The sequence below is a fragment of the Cuculus canorus genome, chromosome 3, assembly GCF_017976375.1.
Source record: "Cuculus canorus isolate bCucCan1 chromosome 3, bCucCan1.pri, whole genome shotgun sequence".
NCBI classification, from domain to species: Eukaryota; Metazoa; Chordata; class Aves; order Cuculiformes; family Cuculidae; genus Cuculus; species Cuculus canorus.
The window spans coordinates 67,887,044-67,912,067 of NC_071403.1; the positions used below are offsets into that span (position 1 = coordinate 67,887,044).

At 48.0% G+C, this 25,024-nt stretch overlaps 1 protein-coding gene across 6 annotated transcripts in view; it reads right to left on the reverse strand.

Moving 5' to 3' along the window:
• Positions 1-25,024, reverse strand: part of NCOA1 (nuclear receptor coactivator 1) — a 184,069-nt gene that overhangs the window by 104,246 nt on the left and 54,799 nt on the right. For all 6 annotated transcript variants that reach the window (XM_054064102.1, XM_054064100.1, XM_054064098.1 and 3 more), the window contains exon 2: positions 14,904-15,078. The gene's annotated coding sequence lies outside the window, so the exon portion shown is untranslated. The remainder of the gene's footprint in view (positions 1-14,903; positions 15,079-25,024) is intronic.

The window sequence follows — 25,024 nt, forward strand, 5'->3', positions numbered from 1 at the left end:
TGTGCAGTGTAACTTTCTGAGCTGATGAGCCAGGGGATCCCAAGGATGGAAACCAAAGACCTCACATGACTTCTGAATAGACACTTCCTCATGTATGTGCTTTGTAAACACAAAATAACAACAACAAAGAAGGATTGCTCAATTGCTTCCATTTCCAAGGCATATCCATGGTTTTTGAGTCACTGAACTTTCTAGTACAACTACAGGAAATGTTTTACAGGGTTGTAGGAAGAGATGCCATTTGCATTGCAGCACTGCTGGGGGATGCCGGGAGCAGAGCACTGCTGGTACCTGGTGGGATCACAGAATCATGGAATGGTTTGGGTTGGAAGGTACCTTAGAGCCCATCCAGTTCCAACCCCTCTGCCATGGGCAGGGACACCTCCCACTGGATCAGGTTGCTCAAAGCTCCATCCAGCCTGGCCTTGAACACCTCCAGGGATGGGGCAGCCAACACTTCTCTACGAAACCTGGGCCAGGGCCGCACAACCCTCATTTTGAAGCATTTCTTTCTAATCTCTAATCTATATCTTCCCCCTTCCAATTGAATGCCATGTCCCCTCATCCTATCACTACAGGCCCTTGGGACAAGTTCCTCCCTGCTTCAATTTTAAGTAGTTTGGATGACAAAGGCAAATAATCACCACCGCCACTGCTTTGTGACCAGGATTTTCCAACTACCGTTATTTTCACACAAACAAAGAAGCCACTCTACACTTTCTTGACCATTTATCCCTTTCTCGATGCATCCAGTGCTTTTCTATCCAGACAGATTTGCCAAGCAATACGTTTGAGCAATAGCAGGACTTTACAGGTCTTTGACGTTTTGTTTTGGGTACCAACCTGCCCCTGGAAGCAGCTCCAAGACCTCACCCAAGACCTACGATACAACTAAAACCCCCATTCTGTTCTGGAAGAAAATGTCCACTCCATTTTGCACCCGCATCCTACTCCCTAGGAAGGAAAAGCAGCCCTGCAAGAGCACCGTGGGGTGATTCAGCAACTCATTTATTTAACACACTATTCCTCTTTTTTTTTTTTTTTTTTTTTTGCTTTACTATAGACCAATCTGCTTCTTCATTACAGATTTTTTTAGTTATGTTCTCCTTCAAGCTGTCTCCTCAGAGCTGCAGAGCTCCGCAGCGGAAACTCTGCAACAAAGGCATCAGCAATAGAATCACAGAATCCTAGAATCATAGAAAGGTTTGGTTGGGAAAGACATTAAATCCATCCAGTTCCAACCCCCTGTCATAGGCAGGGACACCTCCCACTGCATCGGGTAGCTCAAAGCCCCATTCAGCCTGGCCTTCAACACCTCCAGGGATGGTGCAGCCACCACTTCTCTGGGCAACCTCGGCCAGGGCCTTTCCACCCTCACAGGAGAACACTTCTGCCTAAAATCTCATCTCAATCTCCCCTCTTTCAGCCTCAGGGTGAAGTGCAGAGTCCCCTCTGCTAAGCTAAAGCTCAAGACAAGCTCAGCTAAAGCCAAACCAAAAGCATTTTGCATCCATGTCAGGCAGCAGGACCAGACTTGCACTCTCCAAGTGCAGGCAGGGATGGATTCTCCCTGGCCAATAATCCTTAGGTTTGCAAAAACACAATGAGTGTTAATAGAAGAAGCAGCAGAGGCAGAGGCAAGGTATTAATAAAAGATGGAGAGATTTGTAACTAAGCCCAAAAAGTGAAGAAATGGGATGAGGCAGCACCACAAAGCATACCTTTCCTTTAGGAAACAACGAGACAATTATACTCTGGGTGCATCTCCTGCCATAAATGCACTGGAAGTGTTAAAAAATAACACAGTGGGGATCAAGTCCATTTAACAGGGGAAAAGGGCAAGCTTGCATCCCAGAAATAGGTGTAGATGTGCCTTAATGAAGGAAATGGGAACAGCTCTTGTCAAAAGTCGGAGTACAAGCACATGAACAGAGGAAAGGGGAAAACCAGGCGGGGGTCAGGGGAGTCCAGCTCCCTTGTGCAGGGAGGGTGAGGCTGAACCAATTAAAATGCAGAGCCCTTAGAGAGTTTCAGGAGGAAAGAACTGCAGAAATAAGTCCAAAGCAACACTATTAAATCCCAGATATTAATAGCAGAAGAGATCCACAAGTACCCGCACTGTTAAAATGGAGGCAGAAGATGCTCCAGCTGCTTCATGAAGCACCAGAGAGAAACGATCACATTGAAATCCCTTCCCGATGCTGCTCAGCACTCCTTAAAACTGTTTCTACAACAGAAAAATATGCAAGGGCCTGAGAAAACACAGCAAAACTGCTGGGCTGCTCCACATAAGGCTTCCAAAAAGTAGGGCACCCTTTGAAAGACACAGGATCCCACCAAGGTGACACAGGGCTGCCAGCTATAAGGAACCCAGTGTTGTTTCTGCTGAATTCTCTCCCTAGATTCTTCACTGCTCTGGAGAAAATAACTTCTTGCGCTGGGTGATGAATCAGGAATCATCACTAATGAATTCTATGGTTCCCAAAAGTTGAACACATGCAAGGAGAATCATAGAATGGTTTGGGTTGGAAAGGACCTTAAAGCCCATCCAGTTCCAGTCCCCTGCCATGGGCAGGGACACCTCCCACTGCAACAGGTTGCTCAAAGCCCCATCCAACCTGGCCTTGAACACCTCCAGGGATGGGGCAGACACCACTTCTCTGGGCAACGTGGGCCAGAGCCTCACCACCCTCACAGGAAAGTATTTCTTTCATTTCCATCTCCCCTCTTGCATCTTCAAACAATTCCTCCTCATCCTATCCCTGCACTCCCTGATCAAGAGCCCCTCCCCAGCTTTCCTGGAGCCCCTTTCAATACTAGAGGCTGCTCTAAGGTCTCCCTGCAGCCTTCTCTTCTCCAGGCTGAACAACCCCAGCTCTATCAGCCTGTCCTCGGATGGGAGGTGCTCCAGCCGTTGCATCATCTTCATGGCCTCCTCTGGACTTGCTCCAACAGATCCATGTCTTTCCTATGCTTGGAACACCACAAGTGGACACAGGGCTCCAGCTGAAGTCTCACCAGAGCAAAGAGTAGAGACACAGAACCACCTCTATGGAAATAAAGCGCTGTGATCAACCTAGCTGGCTACAGATCCTGGAATCTGGCAGAAGATAAAGTATCTTCCATCCCAAACTGGTAAACCTGAAAGCCAGTTTATGTAACAAAACTTATTAATATAACAAACCTGTCCTCCATGCAGCTGGAAAGGCAGCACTGGAGCTGCCAGCAACATGAAGACGAAACCCACTGTAAAAAGCAAAGTAACTGGGTTTTATTTAAACCACTAAGAACGAGGGGGGAAAACTGTCCATTCGCAATGCTCTGTGAACGTGCACGGGGCTGAATTTCAGGACAGTAAAGCAGATGTGCGTGCAACTCCTGCAGCTGCACAAACAATGCAAGCAAAGCCAGCTCCAGCACTTCAGTGGGAAGTTCAGAGCAGTACAAGGAGGCAGCTCATTTTATACCCACACCATCGCACAACAGTTTTCTTTTCCCCTCCGTAATTAAAGCCTGTGGAAAAAAAGTGCTGAAAAGCCTCAGCTGTGGCAGGGCCCTCGCTGGCTGCTGCAGCACAGGGAGAGGTGGAGATGCTGCCTGGAGGAGACGGCAGCTCTGTGACACTTGGGTCATCATGGCTGAATCACATTAATTGTGATAATGGAATTGTGATAAATAATATCAGCCACGGGGTGGCCAGCAGGAGCAGGGAAGGGATTGTCCCCCTGCACTTGGCACTGGTGAAGCCACACCTCGAATCCTGGGTTCAGTTCTGGGCCCCTCACTCCAAGAAAGATATTGAGGGGCAGGAGCGCGTCCAGTGGCGCTGGGGAAGGGTCTGGAGCCCAGGGGTTCTGGGAGAGGCTGAGGGCCTCTTTGTGTAAGTGTGTTATTTATTAATATCTCCTGAAGAATGACATTCCTACACCACAGTGCAGGATTGAATTATTCAATCATTGAACTGCACAGTTGAAAAAGACCTTTGTGATCATTGAGTCCAACTGTACCTGTCCACTGCTAAACTAGGTCCCTGAGCACCTCATCTACCCAGCTTTTAAATCCCACCAGGGTGGAGATTCAATCACTGCCCTGGGAAGCCTCTGCCAGTGCCTGAGAACCCTTTCCGTGAAGAACTTTTTCCTTATGTCTAATCTGAACCTGCCCTGGTGCAACTTGAGGCCTTATTCCTCCAGCAGATGAAAATGCTTCCTTAGAGTTTGCTTGTTCTTTCCCAAGAGGGTCTACATTTAAACTCTAGAGTTTTTCCACTCTACTACTATTAATGAGAGTGGTGCTAACAAAGCATTTCATCAGTGGTCTATTTGTACACAGGATTTGGGATGCTGCAGCGATCTTTGAAAATGATGGAGTAATAATGGTAACTGACACCGAGGCGATCTAGCAGCTATTTTGTGTGATAATTATGAAGGCCAAATCAATTTTACAGTTGTTAGCCGTGATTAGGGCATTTGCAGACAAGCAGAGAAGTCATTAAAAGAATGGAATTGCTACATACAGCGTTTACCCCCCATCTGTTGTCGACACCATCGCTGTACATAGGGTAAATAATTCCAGTAAGTACTGAAATCTTATTAAAATTGTTAATTAACTCATCAGCAAACTAATAAATACTGCATGACAGATAACAAAATCTCTGCTCTAATGGGTGAGGATGGCATCCTACTCTCTGAGAGACTGAATGAGAGCCATTTCCCCTGCTCACCAGCCTTACAGGTGGTTGCGAGGAGCTTTCCTTCCCAGTGTGGTGGGGTGTCCACCTTGGACACATTCTCATTGCTTTAAGGAGAAGAATAAAAACCAGAAGTGGACATAACAACTTAATTCTTTGCTGTTTCTAAGAGTAATTTAGCAAAGTGAAGGATCCGTTGCCTTGTAAAGGTAGAGGTAAAACTTTTCCATTCAGTTATTGACTCACTCTTCAGTGTTTGGTTCTGGTGGTGCAGTGTTTCTCAACAGTAATGGCTTGGTGCTCCTCTCCTATTTTGACTTTGTCATACATGTTAGATGCCCACAAGACATCCTTTTTTTGTGGGTGAAAGCCCATGTTTCCGTATATTCCGTAACGGGATGCATGTCACATTCCGTAGCGGCATCACTGTTTGCTGATGCAGCCCCTTGTCTCTGTATCTGGTGCCTTCAAAACCATCCTCTGGAGCAAGGGCAGGAGTAGCCTCCATTTCGTAGAAAAAGAACCCCCAAGGCAAAACCTATCTAATATTGATACAATTCACAGAACCATTAAGGTTGGAAAGGACCTGTAGAATCATTCAGTCCAACCATCAGCCCAACCCCACTGTGCGTACTAAACCATGTCCCCAAGTGTCACGGCCACATGTTTTTTGAAACCTCTCCAGGGATGGGGGCTTCACCACTCTTTCAAGAAAGAAATTTCCCAAATATCCAATCTAAATCTCCCCCAGTGCAACTTGAAGCCATTTCATAGAATCAAGAATCATAGAATCACCAGGTTGGAAAGAACCCACTGGATCATCGAGTCCAACCATTCCTAACACTCCCTAAACCATTCCCCTCAGCACCTCATCCACCCATCCCTTAAACACCTCCAGGGAAGGTGACTCAACCACCTCCCTGGGCAGCCTATTCCAGTGCCCAATGACCCTTTCTGTTAAAATTTTTTTCCTGATGTTAAGCCTGAACCTCCCCTGGCAGAGTTTGAGGCCATTCCCCCTTGTCCTGTCCCCTGTCACTTGGGAGAAAACGCCAGTTCCCTCCTCTCCACAACCTCCTTTCAGGTAGTTGTAGAGAGTAATAAGGTCACCCCTCAGCCTCCTCTTCTCCAGGCTAAACAACTCCAGCTCTCCCAGCTGCTCCTCGTAAGACTTGTTCTTCAGACCCCTCACCAGCTTCATTGCTCTTCTCTGGACACACTCCAGAGCTTCAACATCCTTCTTGTGGTGAGGGGCCCAGAACTGAACACAGGACTCAAGGTGCGGTCTCACCAGTGCCGAGTACAGAGGGAGAATCACCTCCCTGGACCTGCTGGTCACACCGTTTCTGATACAAGCCAAGATGCCATTGGCCTTCTTGGCCACCTGGGCACACTGCTGGCTCATATTCAGTCGGCTGTCAACCATTACCCCCAAGTCCTTCTCTTCCATGCAGCTCTCCAGCCACTCTTCCCCCAGTCTGTAGCACTGCATAGGGTTGTTGTGCCCCAAGTGCAGGACCTGGCATTTGGCCTTGTTGAACCTCATGCCATTGGTCTTGGCCCAGCAGTCCAGCCTGTTCAGATCCCTTTGCAGAGCCTCCCTACCCTCCAGCAGATCCACACTTCCACCCAGCTTAGTGTCATCTACAAACTTCCTGAGGGTGCACTCAATGCCTTCATCCAGGTCATTGATAAAGACATTGAGCAGGGCCGGACCCAGTACTGAGCCCTGAGGAACCCCACTTGTGACTGGCCTCCAGCTGGAGTTAACCCCAGAGGCTGACAGTTTCTGAAGCAGAATGCTGTGAAACTGTGTCAAAGGCTTTACTGAAGTCCAAGAAGACTCCATCCACAGCCTTTCCCCCATCCAGTAGTCGAGTCATTTTGTCATAGAAGGCGACCAGGTTAGTTTGGCAAGATCTACCTTTTGTAAACCTATGTTGACTGGGCCTGATCACCCAGTTCTCTTCCACGTGCTTCATGATAGCACTCAAGATTACCTGTTCCATGACTTTCCCCGGCACTGAAGTCAGACTGACAGGCCTGTAGTTCCCTGGATCCTCCCTGCAACCCTTCTTGTAGATGGGCAAAACATTAGCCAGCCTCCAGTCTAGTGGAACTTCCCCAGCCAACCAGGACCACTGGAAGATGATGGAAAGGGGTTTGGAAAGGACATCTGCCAGCTCCTTCAATACTCTTGGGTGGATCCCATCCGGCCCCATAGACTTGTGGGTGTAAATCTCATACTATCACCTCTTTGGGAGAAGAGCCCAACAACCACCTGGCTCCAACCTCCCTTCAAGGAGCTGCAGAGTGATGAGGTCTCCCCTCAGTTTCCTCTTCTCACACTAAACAGCCCCAGGGCCCCCAGAACCTCTGAGCTCCAGACCCTTCCCCAGCTCCGTTCTGCTTTTCCGGACACACTTCAGCCCCTCAATATCCTTCTTGGAGCGAGGGGCCCAAAACTCAACCCAGGATTCAAGGTATAGCTTCACCAGCAAGGGGACGATCCCTTCCCTACTCCTGCTGGTCACACCATTGCTGATCCATGCCAGGATGCTGTTGGCCTTCTTGCCCACCTGGGCCACTGCTGGCTCACGTTCAGCTGCTCCTGACCACCACCCCTAGGTTCTTCTCTGTCAGGCAGCTCTCCAGCCACTCTGCCCCAAGCCTGGTGCACTGCACGGAGATCCTGTGACCCAAGTAGAGGACCGGGCACCTTGTATTGTATGAGAAATGATGTATCTTAATAAAACTTTCCCCTTCTTTTGCTGCACCTTCAGAGACACACTGAAACCACTGAGCTGCCTGAATGCAGTGCTAATAGACACGCCATCTAACTGCTATTCTGTTACTTTGTTATTAAAATTTGCTAATTAGTTTCCCTTTCCCTCTTCACACTTGGGCTTCAGATCGCAGAGAATTTCCCTACAGATAAAACTGGTCCCTTCTTAACAACCTGTTCATGCTCCTACCAGGAATACACTCTCTCCCAGGTGACGCCTTGATATGAACTGGAACAAGCAACGGGGCAATTTCCCTTTTATTTCAAATTTCATTTTAACTTCACCAAATCTATTTTAATACATGCATCGCAGTTCAGCCGGAGCTGGGATTCATGACAGCTCCATTAAACAAATGTCTGCCTCTTATTGGATAAAGAAACTTCAGGATAACAAGGTAGAAGAAGCTGGGGGCGGGGGGGACAGGAAGCCCATTAGAGCTCTGGCTTTGTTAACCTCACGGGGCTTCGCTGAAATCCACAAGAGTAGTCAAAGCTCTTCAGGAAAATAAAAAGCATCTATGATAGGTTTGCAGTGGATTTCCTCGTATTTTTTGGTGTATATTCCTATCAGCTCATACTCTTTATAAGCCAGTGCTCTCTCAGCTCACAGTTCCAAGAGGTACGGGAATTCAAGGAGAATCATGGAATCACAGAATGGTTTCAGTCAGAAGTCACCTTAAAGCCCATCCAGTTCCCACCCCTTGCCATGGGCAGGGACACCTCCCACTGGATCAGGTTGCTCAAAGCCTCATCCAACCTGGCCTTGAACACCTCCAGGGATGGGGCAGCCATGATTTCTCTGGGCAACCTGGGCCAGGGCCTCTCCACCCTCACAGTGGGAGGTGTCCCTGCCAAAGGCAGGGGGGTGGAACTGGACAGTCTTTAAGGCTCCTTCCCACTCAAATCATTCTCTGATTCTACCTTTTCAACTGAGAGAGACCAGAGTTCCCCGTGTATTGGCTACCCTAATGCAACAAACCCAGACAGAGGGGTCTAGGACACCTCTCCACGGCAGACAGCTCTCCACAGGACACCTCTATAAGGCCAATCCACAGGGACAACTCCCCTCGGTGAGCCCAGAGTGCCTGGCAGCAAGCAGTCCAGCAGATGCTGCTTATCCTCCTGCTCTGGCACATGCCAAGCTCCACAATGCCCTTGAACGTCAGCATGGACTCTTCTCAGGCACTTGTGGTTCCCCACGTAGAGTTGTTTCTGCAGAGAATGGGCCTTGTAGAGATATTCCATGGAGAGTTGACCACCACAGAAAGCTGTCCCTTTCCACAGACAGAGTCCCTCTGCAGCCTCTCCATCCCACTCCAGTGGGGCATCAGACAACAGAGACAAGTCCTCTGGGGATGCCAAATTTCACCCTGAGTTGGTAACTCCTACCAGCAATGAACTCTGAGGATCTAAGCATCATTCGAGCTGCTTTGAGATGCTACCATGTCAGGGAGAACAAGGACAGGGCGCTACACAAGAATGCTGACCACGGTTGAACAAAATGAAGCTTTGCATTCCAGTTCATGAGGATTTCACAGTGTTGTGCTGCTAAAACTTGTTTGTAATGAAGATTATTTACCAGTATTTCTGGTTCCTGGAAAGTACTGTTGGAGAGACCACTATCTCCAGCTCACAAGCCTGAGTCGATGGTAAATAAAAATTTAAACCAGTATTCAGGCAGAACTACCAGGAAGTACTTTAAATTTCCAACCTTTCCAGTTGGCAGCAGGTCTACGTGTATTTTAATGTGTACACCTTCATCTCCAAACCACAGGAACCAGGTATCGAGAGTCCTTCTGAGAAGCAAACAGAGACATGTACGCAGCAAAACCTCCCCAGCGAAAGCTTTGCACCAACAACTCAGTGCGGAAGTCAAGAAACACCAGAACAACTCCTCTCGCTTTGTGTCAGCCGAGCCGTGGCTTTGGGGTTTTGTGTTTACTTCTTGAAAGCTTACCAGAACCAGATTTCATCGCTCTCCTGAGTTACTGACAAGGGGTTACACAACTCCAGCAGCTCTGATAAACGAGTTCAGTGATAACTGGAAGATTAAAAAGACTTTAACTAAAAACACAAACAATCCTTATCAAGTATTTAACCCATTTAAAATGATTCTAGGATTGTAAATTTTGCTCTTTCAAAGACAAGATCCAAAGTAGGGAAACAAATAAAAGGCAGCTCTGAGCAGCTTCAATTGGTATTTTGAGAAGATAAAAGGACTCCTTTTCAGCCAATCACATAATCATGAAGGTTGGAAAAGCCCTCTAAGCTCATCCAGTCCAACCGGCAGCCCAACATGACCAGCTGAAAGAACCATGTCTCCAAGTGTCACAGCCACTTGCTTTGAACCCCTCCAGGGACGGGGACTCCACCACTGCCCTGGGCAGCCTCTGCCAGGGTTTCACCACTCTTTCAGGAAAGAAATTTTCCCTCCCTCACAGTCAATCTAAACCTTCCCTGGCACAACCTGAGGCCATTTCCTCAAATCCCATCCCTTGTTACTTGGGAGCAGAGCCTGTGGAGAGAACGGAGCTAGACTTTGTACAAAGGGCTCCGTGTTCAAACGGAGAGTCTTCCCCCCTCGGTGGTCCATACTGGGACTGGTACTGTACAATATCAGCATCACTGACTTAGATGGTGGGATTGAGTGCACCTTCAGCCAGCTTGCAGATGACACCAAGCAGAGTGGTGAAGTTAATTTGCCCAAGGGAAGAGATGCCAGGCAAAGGGATGAGATGCCATCCAGTGGGACCCTGATGTGCTCAAGAAGTGGCCACACATGAACCTCATAAAGTTCAACAAGGCGAAGTGCAAGGTCCTGCACCTGGGTCGTAGCAATCCTCAGTATCAATACAGATGGAGGGGTGAAGGGATGGAAAGCAATCTTGCTGAGAAGGACATGGGCACACTGGTGGATGAAAACTGGACACGAGCTTGCAACATGTGCTTGCAGCCCAGAAAGCTAATTGTATCTGTGGCTGCACACCCAGCACTGTGAGCAGCAGGGCAAGAGAGGGGATTCTGCTCCTCTGCGCTGGGGAAACTTCACCTGGAGCCCTGTGTTAAGTTCTGGAGTTGTCAGCACAGGAAGAACATGGATCCATTGAAGCAAGTCCAGAGGAGGCCACAAAGATGATCTGAGGGCTGGAGCACCTCCCGCATGAGGACAGGCTGAGAGAGTTGGGGTTGTTCAGCCTGGAGAAGAGAATGTTGTGGGGAGACCTTAGAGCAGCCTTCCAGTACTGAAAGGGGCTCCAGGAAAGCTGGGGAGGGGCTCTTAATCAGGGAATGCAGGGATAGGATGAGGGGGAATGGTTTTCAGCTGGAAAAGGGGAGAATGAGATGAGATCTTAGGAAGAAAAGTCTTGCTCTGAGGGTGGTGAGGCCATGGCCCAGGTTGCCCAAAGAAGTGGTGTCTGCCCCATCCCTGGAGGTGTTCAAGGCCAGGTTGGATGGAGCTTTGAGCAATGTGACCCAGTGAAAAGTGACCTTACCCACAGCAGGTGGTTGGACTGGATGATCTCTAAATGTCTCTTATGACCTAAACTATTCTGTGTTTCTCTGCCTCATATCCTGCCAATCTCTGGATCGTCTTCCATGAACAAAAGAAGGTAGAGTTTCTCATACTCCTCTGGCTTACAGAGGCAGCAACCACAGCCGTGTCTCGCAGGCAGAATCAGCACCTGCCAGTGTCTCACCTCCAGAAAGCTGACAGCCAACAGGAAGCCCAACACCCAGGATGCGCCCTTGAGAAGGTCAGAGGAGGAGCTAACACAAACTGACAAAGGGGTATCAAAATAGCGAAAACAATGCAAGAAAGTAAATAAGCACAGATTTATAACCTTCCATCCACAGGAAGGGCTTGTGCAGTAAATCAGACAAAGAACAGCAAATTGTTCTCCCCCTTTGCTCCACTTTCATGAGACCCCACCTGCACAACTTGAGGTCACTTCCCCTCGTCCCACCACTTTTCACTTGGGAGAACAGACCAGCACTTACCTGGCTCCAACGTCCTTTCTAGGAGCTGCAGAGAGCAACGAGGTCTCCTCCCAGCCTCCTCTTCTCCAGATTAAACAGCCCCAGGCCCCTCAGCCACAAAGACATGAGGTCAAACTAAAGCTCCTGAGTGAGCAACATTTGACAGAAGATGACTGAATCCTTATTTACACAGTTTAATTTTTTGAAAGAGCCAAGCAGCAGAGGTTTTTACCTAATAGAATAGATGCATGTCCCAACTACTTTCTGTATAAACAAAGAACCCATTCTGCCTGTCCAACTCTAGGATTTACATGTGAAAACAAAAGCATCTCATGGTATTTTTAGAAAACAAGAACAGAAAGCGTTCTACAATTTGAAACTACAACCAACTCAGTATGAAAACAGTTCTTAATTTTGCACAGAAGAACTAAAGTCATTAGAAATCTCATTTACCGGTTTCTTCTTAACATGTGCTTGAAACTTTTCTCTTTCGCATTATGCAGTTACCTCTGACATATAAGCATCAACCAGAAACAGTATCTGACACTGCACAACCAACCACTGCGGCAGAACCAAATCACCAAATAGAAACAACACAGGCGGGACACTCAGATGTGACTACATAGAATCATAGAATGCTTTGGGTTGGAAAAGATCTCAAAGCCCGTCCTGTTCCAACTCCCTCTGCCTTAGGCAGGGACACCTCCCACTGGATCAGGTTGCTCAAAGTCCCATCTAACCTGGCCTTGAACACCTCTAGTAATGGGGCAGCCACCACCTCTCGGGGCAATCTGGGCCAGAGCCTCACCACCCTCATAGGAAAACATTTCCTCCTAAAATCTCATCTCATCTTTCCTTTCTGCATCCAATTATTCACCCTCTGGCTCCCAAACTGGTCAAGAGAGGACATCTGGAGGGGGGTGCTGACACCTCCAAGTCATCGCATTCCTTGCTGTAGCAATCACCCCGCCCCAGTTTAGGAAAGCAGCCAGCAGACAGAAAACGGTGGCCAAAACAACCTATGGATGACATACATCCCCAGGATCTGATCAGGACAAGTATTTACACCATGCTGAAGAACAGCATAGGAGCAAGCCACACTCAATCTACAAGGAAATACACCATTTTCCATCGCAGTCCAGCCAAAACCAGCTGCAACGCAGAAGTTTCTTGCACCACCAGCTGTCTCAGAGAGGGACTTTTGATGCAAGTGATACAAAATTGCATCAGACAAATCAGCTACAGTGATCAGCGGCCATTTCTGCCTTAGGGCATGCCAGCTAGGAACTAGTTTTCCAGCGGAATTAGCAGGCATACAGGTCCTCCCCTCTCCTGCGTATCCCACAGCAGTAAGTACTCCCAGATTTGGAGTGTCTTGGCACCTGACAGGCTTTGGGGTCCCTTCCACTCCAAACCATTCCACGATTCTATGATTCAACAGAATGGGGCTGCAAATCCCACAGCCACACCACAGCTCCAATCAATCAATCAGCCAACTTCTTGTTTTACCATTTTCTCCATTTCTAAGCCCATTTTACTACCTTTCCGAGTTACCACACCCTTCCAACACTTTTCCTTGAAGATATTGCCAGCTGTGGGAGAATCATGGAAGTGTTCAAGCTGTTACACACAACAGCTGGTAAGAGCTATGGGGATGCTGAGCCCACTCCCCTTGCAGTAGCCCTTGCCATAAACCATTTTGACTTTCCAAGTGTTGTGGCTTGAGCTAAAGAAGAATCAGTTTTCTGACTTCCGCTCAGTCTCATCTGAGCAACTTCATTTTCTGTAAGTTAACTGCATGTTTTTCAGACATTGTTTCCCTTTAGGAGTGATAACACAGGGCACTGGGAAGCAGAAAGGCCATTGCTTAAACTTATTCCTATAGAAACCAAGTTCATCCTGGAGCTGGTGGATGCTGTAAGTCAAAAAGGCAAAAAAGGTCACAACTGCAGGGAGGAGTGGAAAGAAGAGGTGACCAACAGAGAATTCCATCCTACGTACATCATACTCAGTATAAGACTGAGAGATCACAAGGGTCTCTCTCTTCTTCGATGGCCGACGTCCAGCAAGGACCTCATCTGTCTGTTTGCCTCTGATCCCAGATCCACACATACCTGAAACCAGTTCCTGAGCCCAGCTCCCTCCTACTCTCAAGACCTTTTCCCCTGTAGGAGGGAGAATTGGGAGGCCAGCTGCTTGGTTTTAGCTGCTGAAATTGGTTGGACTGGGGCTAAATTATGACACCAAGTCTGTGACTTTTCAGATTCTCCAGTTATGGCCTCAATTGACCCCATTAACACCGCGAACCAGCCGACAGCATCACGCTGACTTCCCAAATGCATGTTTTATTCTTTAGCCCAGACCATTTCCATACCATCCTGCTGCCACAGTGATGAGCTATTCCCTTTTGCAAACCTACTGAGAAACCATGGTTCATTAAGGTAATAATTTTACCTTTCTGAGCTTTTAAAACAACTCTTGTAGCTATGAATACAATGCAGGCCAACTGTACAGAAAATAACCCAAAGAATCATAGCACCACTTGGTTGGAAAAGACGTTTGATATCATCAACTCCAACCGTACCTGTCTACTACTAAATCAGATCCCTCAGCAACTCGTCTGCCCAACTTTTCAACACCTCCAGGGCTGCTGATTCAACCACCTCCCTGGGCAGTCTCTGTCAAGTGCTTGAAAACCCTTTCAATGAAGAAATTTTTCCTATTGTCCAATCTGAACCACCTCTGGTGGAATGAGAGGCCATTTCTTCTCATCCTATCGCCTGCCACTTGGGAGAAGAGACTAGCAAGGTGTATCTCCCCTCAGCCTCTTCTCCAGGCTAAACAACCCCTGATCCCTCAGCTGCCTCTCATATAGCTTGTTCTCCAGACACTTCCCCAGCTCTGTTCCTCTTCCCCAGATATGCTTCAGCCCCTCAAGGTCTTTCTTGGAGTGAGGGGCCCAAAACTCAACCCAGGATTCGAAGGGCCACCTCACCAGCGCCAAGTGCACGGGGACAATCCCTTCCCCACTTCTGCTGGCCACACCATGGCTGATCCAAGCCAGGATGCTGTTGGCCTTCTTGGCCTCCTGGGCCACTGCTGGCTCATGTTCAGCTGCTGCCAACCAACACCCACAAGTCCTTTTCTGCTGGGCAGCTTTCCAGACACTCTTCCTCAAGCCTGGAGTATTGTGTGGGGTAATTGTGGCCCAAATGCAGGACTCAGCACTTGGCCTTGTTAAACCTTGTACCACAAGTCTCACCCTATGGATCCAGCCTGTTCAGATCCCTCTATAAAGGATACCAAGGACAGAGAAGAACGTTGACTTTTGCTTTCAGCAGTCTCAGGAATTAATTCTGCATGAAGAGATGCTCCAGCAGAAAGCAGCTCCACAACAGGTTTAAACATTCTCCACCCAAGGAAAGAAGAAACAGAGACCTGCAATCTTACCTCTGTCTTCCTGAGGTGAAAGATGGTTCATGGGAAAAACTGGGCTCTTCAGTTAATTAAGCAGTAAACCAACAGATTCCAATTCCTAGAGCCTCAGCAAATGCAGGTATCAACCTTCCATGGGCAGCCTTCACATGAGCTCTTCTGGCAGGGGACCGGCATCAATTACTGAGCCCTGCGGAGAAAAAGACACTTTGTTTGCTTTATCTTTCATTTATCTTTCTGAATTATTATTCCCGCAATACAATTTTAAGTAGGAAAACAGCAAAGTTGAGGTCAATTATTAATTCACAGCAACATCATTAATAGCCCATCAATCTTCTCAATGCTACCAGTTGCAAGGTATCTTCTTTATTTCATTGGAAAAGAACTCATTGAGGTTCCTCAAGCTTTACTTGGGGAAATAAAAGTAAATGAAAGCCTAATCATAGAATGCTTTGGGTTGGAAGGGACCTTAAAGACCATCCAGTTCCAATCCCCTGCCACGGACAGGGACATAGAATCACAGAATCAGGTTGATCAAAGCCCCAGCCAAACTGGCCTTGAACATTTGCAGGGAGGGGCCATCCATGACTTCTCTGAGCAACCTGGGCCAGAGCCTTCTCACCCTCACAGCAAAACATTTCTGCGTAAGATCTCATGTCAATCTCCCTTCTTGCAGCTTATAACCCTTCCCCCTCATCCTATCCCTGCCCTCCCTGATCAAGCACCCCTCCTCAGCTTTCCTGGAGCCCCTTTCAGTAGAAGGAGGCTGATCTATGGTCTCCCCACAGCCTTCTCTTCTCCAGGCTGAGCAACTCCAACTCTCTCAGCCTGTCCACAAACGGAAGGTGCTCCAGCCCTTCGATCTTCTTCACAGCATCCTCTGGACTCAACAAAACAGATCCACATCTCTCCTAGGCGGAGGATGCCAAAAATCAATGCAGGACTTCAGGTGAGGTGTCACCAGAGCAGAATAGAGGGGGAGAATCTCCTCACTCAATCTGCTAGTAACACTTCTGTGTGTTGGAAGTGGGACAAGAAGAACCACAGTGCTCACAGGCTTGACTGTATCAGGTTACAAAAATTATCTAGGACCATCAAATTCTAGGAATGACCAAGGACCATCATTGCAATAAAAGAGAGCATCCACCAGGAACATCCCACACCAAAAGAGAGCAACCACCATCAATATTACAGTAACAGCGGAAGAATGCAACAAATATTTCTGTTCATTAATTAAGAGAGAAAGCAGATGGTATCGTCATGCCACAGGAAACATTTTTCCATTCCAAACAGTAACACAGGCAGATGTGGAACAACAGCTACAGAGCTGCTTGGTTTTAAATCAGGAGATTTTCAGCTGCATCCCAGAGGCTTTGGAAGAGCTGGACAAGAAGCCCTCTGGACCTTTAACTGCAACCTCCCATAAGGGCTACCCTACCGAAGGACATGCTTTTGTGTCTGTGTTTCAAACGCGTGAGTAGGATGGCCAGGCCAGCTATGTGTCCAGCTTACATCCCAGGAATACAAGGGAGATGCTGGTATAAAACTTAACTAGGAATTATAGGAAGGAAATAATGGATGCCTATCAGCACACAGGTCTGAAATCAATTGTCTGTGGTTTTATTAAGACTACAAAGTTAGTTGTGAACTGCAATGGCACTGATGGAACAGAGCTCAGTAAATCACGGAACTCTGTGAAGTGTGATTTCTCAAGGAACTGGAATTACCTTACATAACATGGGATATATTAAAGAGATTAATAACTGACCAAACGACAAGTCATTAAACGTAACCAGATCATCATTAATCACGTGCTTGTGCTGAACTCTCAAGAGGGAGCCATTCCTGCGCCCTACATGACTCATCCTTCTGCAAGCCGTGAGCAAAACAGGCTGCAACTTAGACTCACATCGACTCAGAAAGCTGCAGAGAGCAAAGGACGTGAGATCCGTATCTTCTACCAATGTGTCTACAACCAAACAATGTGCACATCTTCATCATCAAACACAAGTTTTATCATTGCCATCCGTGTCACGGGCTGCATCCAAAGAAGTGTGATGAAAGAATGGAGGGGATTCTGCCCCTCTAATCTGCTCTGATGAGATCCTAGACCTAGAAGTCCTGTGTTCAGTTCTGGAGGCCTCAGCGCAGGAGGGAGATGGACCTGCTGGAACGAGTCCAGAGGAAGCCACAGAGATGATTCAAGAGCTGGAGCAACTCTGCTACAAGGACAGGTTGAGAGAGTTGGGTCGTTCAGCTTGCAGAGGAGCAGGCTGTGGGGAGACCTTAGAGCAACCTCCAGTACTGAAAGGGGCTTCAGGAAAACTGGGGAGGGGCTCTTGACCAGGGAGGGCAGGGATAGGGCAAGAGGCAATGGTTTTAAGCTGAAAGAGGGGAGGTTGAGATGAGATCTTAGGAAGAAATGTTTTGCTGTGAGGGTGGGGAGGCCCTGGCCTAGGTTTCCCAGAGAAGTGGTGGCCGCCACATCCCTGGAGGTGTTCAAGGCCAGGTTGGATGGGGCTTTGAGTAGACTGATGCAGTGGGAGGTGTCCCTGTCCATGGCAGGGGTGGCAAGAACCGTGTGGGCTTTGAGGAACCTTCCCACCCAAGCCATTCTGTGATCCTATGAAACTCGCAGCTTGGAACAGACACCCTTCCCACTCGATAGTATGGAACAGAGGAGGGACACACCAGCAGCCAATTAAGACAGTAACACCGGGTTCAGTGAAGAACAAGGGGACAAGAAATGAAAGTAGCAGCTAGTGAGTCCAAAACCAAACCAGAGACAGCAGTTTCCTCACACATGACCCAGTTTTGCAGTTTAGCTCCTTTCTGATAGGATGTTGTGCATATCAAATGCCTTCATAAGCTCAAGTGAAGACTGGTTGTGTTATAGAGCGGACACCGATGATGTTTACTAAGGAGATGGACATCATCTCTGGCTGAGAAAGTCCAGGAGATTTTGAATGATCAGAGGCTGGAGAGCTGGGAAAGTGTCATGCAGGGTCTGCCCAGTTCTAATGTCCTAGGGAGGCTCTGCTTTTAGAAATATTGTTCCGACCCATCAATGCTGTTCTTATATAGAATCACAGAATCATTGAACGGTTTGGATTGGAAGGGATCTCAAAGCCCATCCCATTCCAACCCCCTACCATGGGCAGGGACACCTCCCACTGGATCAGGTGGCTCAAAGCCCCATCCAACCTGGCCTTCAACACTTCCAGGTATGGGGCAGCCACGATTTATCTATGCAACCTGTGCCAGGGCCTCATCATCCTCACAGTAAGAAATTGTCACCTAAATATCCACACCAAAGGCAGAGGGAACCGTTCTTTGGAAAAGGTCCCAGCAATGTTGGACCACCAACCACCCATAGCTGCCCAGTGCAGCTTACTTGGGCAGCAGCGCTGCATCATCCATATGCATGAAAAATTCCTGAACGTAGGAGTACAACTCACTCTCGCAAACACAACTGAACTCCAGGAGCTCCTACAACCTCTCATGCAGGTGATCCTATCAGACAGGATCACAGAATCATTAAGGTTGGAAAAGACCTCTAAAATCATCCAGTCCAACCGTCAGCAAACAGCACGGTGCCAACTAACCATGTCCCCAACTGCCATATCTACAGACTTTTTGAACCCTTTCAGGGATGGGGACTCTACCACTACCTTGAGCAGCCTCTGCCACGGCTTCACCACTCTTTAAGTAATGAAATTGTTCCTCATACCCAATTTAAACTTCCCTTGGCACAGCTTGAGGCCATTTCCTCTCATCCTACTGAGATGCCATCAACAATCTCTCCCTTCCTAGAGATGAGGAAACCATGGCTTTTGAACCACAGCCTAGGGGCAGCCCCAGCGTCACTGCCGGACTGCAGCAAAGCTGCACAAGCAGATGTGAGGCGATGCTGTTCCAGGACCATCAGCTGATCTGGGCCAGCATCAGCAAAACGCACACCTCATTTAGAGAGCACCAAAGATCATCTGGACATAACTCCCTGGCAGAACCTCTCCAACCCCTCAAGCTCTCCAATGTCTCAAATGTTTTGTTGTCCTCAACCTTATGAAGGTTTTGCTCAGCTTTCCTGGGTTTTACTATACAATGTGTCTGCAGACCACAACCCATAGTCTCTAAATCACAGTGAGAAGCCAGAAGACCTGGATCCTGGCTTTTCTTTCCACACATAATGCCTTGAGGCAATAATAAAAGTCACTTTACAAAGGCTATTATGCACAAGCTTTCGTTCTGAGATACAGAGATGTGGAGGTGAGATAAAAGAAATCAGTATCCATAGCTTATACACATTAAAAGCTGGGATTTTCCTCCCTTTCATTAGAAAGCCATTTAATCAGTAGGAATAGAGATTTCCAACATAAAACCCCCAGCCCTTTCACTAAAGCTTGCGATGACTGCTGACCTTTGCTTTTCTGTTTCTTTCCAAAATTCCATATTCAGCGCTTTTGCTCAAACTACTGACAGCTTCCACCAAGTGGGTTGAAGTGATTTTGCTTCAGGTGTAGCCATTCTTCCCCAAAACAAAGCATGGAAGTTGGGTTGTTCCCCACAACCCAACAAAGCAGCAAGAAGAAACATCTCATACAAGTGAATGGAATGGACCTGGGGTTTAAATGGTTGAAGCTGAGGGCAATAGGTGGGTTATCCACAATCTTGTTAAGCAGATCTGCTGAAGCTGCTTTGAGATGACCTCCTGACATCCCTTCCACCTGAATTATCCTGCTTTACATAGAGTGGATCCAGCATATCACAAGTTCTTGTTATCCTATGAAAATGGATTCAAACACCCATAGGAGTGAGTGCCCCTTGTGCTGCTCAACCCATCTGGATATTGGGAGACTATATCCAGTAGGGTGTTTAGAATCATAGAATCATGGAATGGTTTGGGTTGTAAGGAACCTTAAAGCTTATCCAGTTAGAATCCCGCTGCCGTGGGCAGGGACACTTCCCATTCAATCAGGTTGCTCAAAGCCCCAGCCAACCTGGCCCTGAACACCTCCAGGGATGAGGCAGCCACACTTCTCTGGGAAACCTGGGCCAGGGACTCACCATCCTCACAGCAAAACATTTCTTCCTAAAACCTCGTCTTAATCTCCCCTCTTTCAGCTTAAAACTGTTTCCCCTCATCCTATCCCTGCAATCCCTGATCAAGAGCCCCTCCCCGGCTTTCCTGGAGCCCCTTTCAGTACTGGAGGCTGCTCTAAGGTCTCCCCACAGCCTTCTCTTCTCCAGGCTGAACAACCCCAACTCTCTCAGCCTGTCCTCATAGCAGAAGTGCCTCAGCCCTCGAATCATCTTCTGGACTTACTCCAACAGTTCCATGTCCTTCCTTTAGGTCCAGAACTGAGAATAGGACTTCAGGTGAGGTCTCACCAGAGCAGAGAAGAGGGGGACAATCCCCTCCCCCACCCTGCTGGTCCCACTGCTTTGGATGCAGCCCAGGATGCGGTTGGCTTTCTGGGCTGCAAGTGTTTTTTACTGGCTCACCTTGAGGCAGCACTCAGTCCTTCTTCTCAGGTATACTGAAGCTTAAACTCAAGGAAAACTGGTATTATATTTTTGAGTAAAATATATCCACTGAACCATTTCAGATGTTTCATGAACCAGAAGAAACAACTTCCTGCTACCCATCATCCAACTCGGATCTCACCCCAAGCCTTTCATCTTTAGCTTCCTGCATTTCTCAACCCCTTGAAGTCATGTGCTTTCTACTGCATCTTCAGCCACGGGCCTACAGACCATAAACACTTTGCAGGCAAGTTCTCACACGGCCTGTTACAGACCCACCCACAATGGCAGCTTTGAAGTGGTCATCGTTCAGCATCTGAAACATGCGTCTTTCAATACCTCCCTTGTTATATTTTACTTTAGGCTCTAAATATTTTATCAGTGAGTGTTTAAAATTAAAATGAATGAACAAGGGTCCATGGACCCACGACCAGAGAGAGCATTGCCCTCTTCATTGAGTAGCCTCCAGAACTACAATATAAAGACAACCATGGGTTTGTCCAACTTTGTCCCACACTGTGACTGTAAGATTCTCCGCTGCCTGTCAGCTGCAAGCATTCATTCCATCTAGCCTAGGTAATCAAAGCCAAAACAATCATCAATTTTTTAAGGTTGGAAAGGACCTCTAAAATCATCCAGTCCAGCCGTCATCCCAACCCCACCGTGCCAACTAAACCATGTCTCCAAGTGCCATGGCCACAAGGTTTTTGAAGCCCTCCAGGGATGAGGACTCCACCACTGCCCTGAGCAGCCTCTGCCAGGGCTTCACCACTCTTTCAGAAAATAAATTGGTCTTAATATCCAATCTAAACCTCTCCTGGCACAACCTGGAGTCATTTCCTCTCATCCTATCACTTGTTACTTAGGAGAAGAGACTGACAGTTGCCTGGCTCAACTCCTTTATGGAAGCTGCAGAGAGCAATGAGGTCTCTCCTCAGCCTCCTCTCCTCCAGGCTAAACAGCCCCAGGGCTCTCAGCCTCTACCAGAACCTCCGGGGCTCCAGACCCTTCCCCAGCCTCATTTTTCTTCTTTAGATGCGCTCCAGCCCCCTGAAGTCCTTCTGTAGTGAGGGGCCCAACACTGAACATAGTATAAAAAGCAAGTGGAAAGGAGTTAGGAGGGATTCATGTTTACTGTATGTTGGCAAAATCCATAATTTACTCATTTTTCACCGGCATGCAGCATATCAAAAGGCCACACTACAAAGCAAGAATAAAATGCATCAGCTTTGCTGCAGGAGGTGGCAGGAGCCTCCTGCTACGACCTTCCTTCTCCACCTGCTTACGTGTAACGTGCAGCACCAACTATGTTTTTGCAGCTCCTCTAAACTCCAAGGCTGCTGGGACAGCATAAATCCTGCATTCTAAAAGGGATCCTCAGTCTCCCTGGAGTAAGGGTGTTCAGGCGATGGTTTCAAGGCGATGCTAATTCTCAGTCATTTCACCCCTTGTGAAAGTGCTCCTCCATATTTCCTTTAAAGCAGATCTTGCTCAAGAACTTGGAGACATTCTTAGGCATCTGGAAAAGTCATTTTCCCTCTTAACTGCTTTTTCCTGTCCTCCTTCCTGGTTTATACCCAACACCAAATAGGTGTTGGAGGATATGGAGAGCAAATCCATTTTGCAAGAGGGCTTGATCTGTTAACTACTGCAAATTGTGAGCAGCCCTGCAGAGAAGGACTTGGGATACTGATTGATGAGAAGCTCGACATGAGCCAGAAATGTGTGCATCCAGCCCAGAAAGCCAAACCATGTCCTGAGCTGCATCCAGAGCAGCATGGCCAGCAGGGCAAGGGAAGAGATTCTATCCCTCTGCTCCACTCTCGTGAGACCCCACCTGCAGTCCTGTGTCCAGTCCTGGAATCCCCAACTTAAGAAGGGTATGGTACTTCTGGAATGGGTCCAGAGGAGGCCATGGAGATGATCAGAGGGCTGGAGCACCCCTGCTATGAGGGCAGGAGTTGAGGTTGTTCAGCCTGGAAAAGAGAAGGCTCTGGGGAGACCTTAGAGCAGCCTCAGGTACTGGTAGGGGCTCCAGGAAAGCTGGGGAGGGGCTTTCTCCAAGAGCCTGTAGTGACAGGACAAGGGAGAATGTCTTTAAATTAGAACGTGGAAGACTTAGATTAGACATTAGGAAGAAAGTCTTTACAATGAGGGTGGGGAGGCCCTGGCCCAGGTTGCCCAGAGAAGTGGTGGCTGCCCCATCCCTGGAGGTGTTTAAGGTCAGGCTGGATGGGGCTTTGAGCAACTTGATGCAGGGTTGGAACTGGATGGGCTTTAAACTCCCTTCCAACCCAAACCATTCCATGATTCTATGATTCTCTAAAATTTAAAGGTCAGAAAAACAATTGCTGGATTTGGAAAGAGGACTCTTACACAACTGAGACCTCAACAAACAGACAAAAAAACCCCTATTAACTCTGTTCCAGTGAAATGTGTTGTTGTATCTACCCAGAAGAGACTTTTATAACCAACTCTCTGTACTTCTATGAGTTTGACCTTGTGCCAGGTTTTGCAGGGATCTCACCCCTTCTCAATGAGCCCGTGGGACTTTTACTGATAGGCAGAAAGTGTAAAATATGGTTTAATAGAAACCTGAAGGAGAGATTGATTGGGTTTGTTCGTTTGGGCAATCAATAACACCGGGCAACATTAATACTGACGGTACATCTGCAGACTGCTCCTGCTGCTACAGATCAGGTTCTATGAATCATCCTGCCAGTTCCCAAAGCCTTTGGTACTCCTGCAGGCAGGCAAGGAACATCATGGAGCCCAAGCTTGGAGCCCTGCCAGGCTTTTGCTCACTCAAGGCCAGGGCAGCTCCAGGTGGAAACACCTGGGCTTATGTGTTGAGGCTCCCAGCCAGCGGTTCTGGAGCCATCTGGGAAGAGGAGAGAAGCAGAAGTAGTTCCAAGGTTAGAGCAAAAAATTGGAAGCAGCACTGAGGAGAAGGACTTGGAGTGCCAGGGAATGAGAAGCTCAACATGAGCCAGCAATGGGCGCTCGCAGCTCAGAAAGCCAAACCATGTCCTGGGCTGCATCTAAAGCAGTGGGAAGAGCACAGCAAGGGAGGGGATTCTGTCCCTCTGCTCCGCTCTCATGAGACCCTGTGTTCAGTTTTGGAGTCCTCAGCACAGGAAGGACATGGATCTGTTGGAGCAAGTCCAAAGGAGGCCACAAAGATGATCCAACAGCTGGAGCACCTCTGCTATGAGGACAGGTTAGGAGAGTTGGGCTTGTTCAGCCTGGAGAAGAGAAGGCTCCAGAGAGACTTTAGAGCAGCCTCCAGTACTGAAAGGAGCTCCAGGAAAGCTGGGGAGGTGCTCTTGATCAGGGAGTGCACAGATAGGATGAGGTGAATGGCTTTACGCTGCAAGAAGGTAGATGGAGATGAGACGTTAGGAAGAAATGTTTCACTGTGAGGGTGGTGAGGCATGGACATAGGTTGCCCAGAGAACTGGTGGCTCACTGCCCCATAGGGGTGTTCAAGGCCAGTTTGGATGGGGCCTTGAGGAATCTGATTCAGTGGAAGGTGTCCTTCCCCATGGCAGGGAGGTTGGAAGTAGACAGGCTGTGAGGTCCCTTCCAACCCAAACCACTCTATAATTCTATGACTGAAGAGGCCAGGCTAACTTTCAGTGCCACATGCCCCAAGACTGAGGGTTTGACACAACCGGATTTGACCCACTGAGAGACAAGCAAGGAGATAAGTCCAGGGGGAGGGATTTCGTGTCCCTAAAGCCCAAGGATCTCCAGGTGGCACAGAGGAAGAGAAGAGCTTACTGGAAAGGAAAAGCTGTATTTGTGCGTTAAACACCAAGTATAAAAGAACATCCTCATCAGATCTCTGCGACAGTCTCGTTCATGAATGCTCAACCTGCCATGCACCTCCTACATCACCACTGACTCTTCTTTACCACCCACCTCATCGCAACATGAAGCCCAGAGTTTCCAATTTTGGCATTTATATAAATTCTTGTCATTTTGAACCATCTCAAGACATCACAAGGGCTGTGAAACCAAAATACTGCTGTGGTGGCCAAAGTCCCCAGCTGGGCCACTTCATGAGCTTCAGGCAGTGAGAATCACTCAAGTTGAAATCTCTCCCTTGCCATGACTTGACCGCCATCAGCTCCGAGGAACATGGAATCTAATGGAGGATACTGCAAAGCAAATAAACGTGAAAGCTCATTGGCAGGTGACACATTCCAAAGGTGTTCCAGCCATCCCTGCCTCAGGCCATGTGTGAGCAGGACTCCTGCTTCAAATCCTGAAAGCAGAAGTAGGCTTCAACGAGAAGAAAGAAAATCCCCAAACCAACACCCAAAGCATGTTTCTATCCACACTCAACCCAGCCCCCCAGGTGCCTACTCAGAACATGTTGCCAAATGAATCCATACTTGCTCCCAGCCAAAGGAATCATTAGATTTACAGCCAAAACCTCTCAGGTCATTAACAGCCTTTACTGCATGCTTCATTTTTAATAACTTCCTGCTAGAGATTAGATCCAACTTCATTCCTCCCTCACCAGCTGAACGTGAACTCCATGAACACTCTAATTTCTGGAACGGTCTCCACATTCCCAGAATATTTGGTTTCTCTCATTAGGG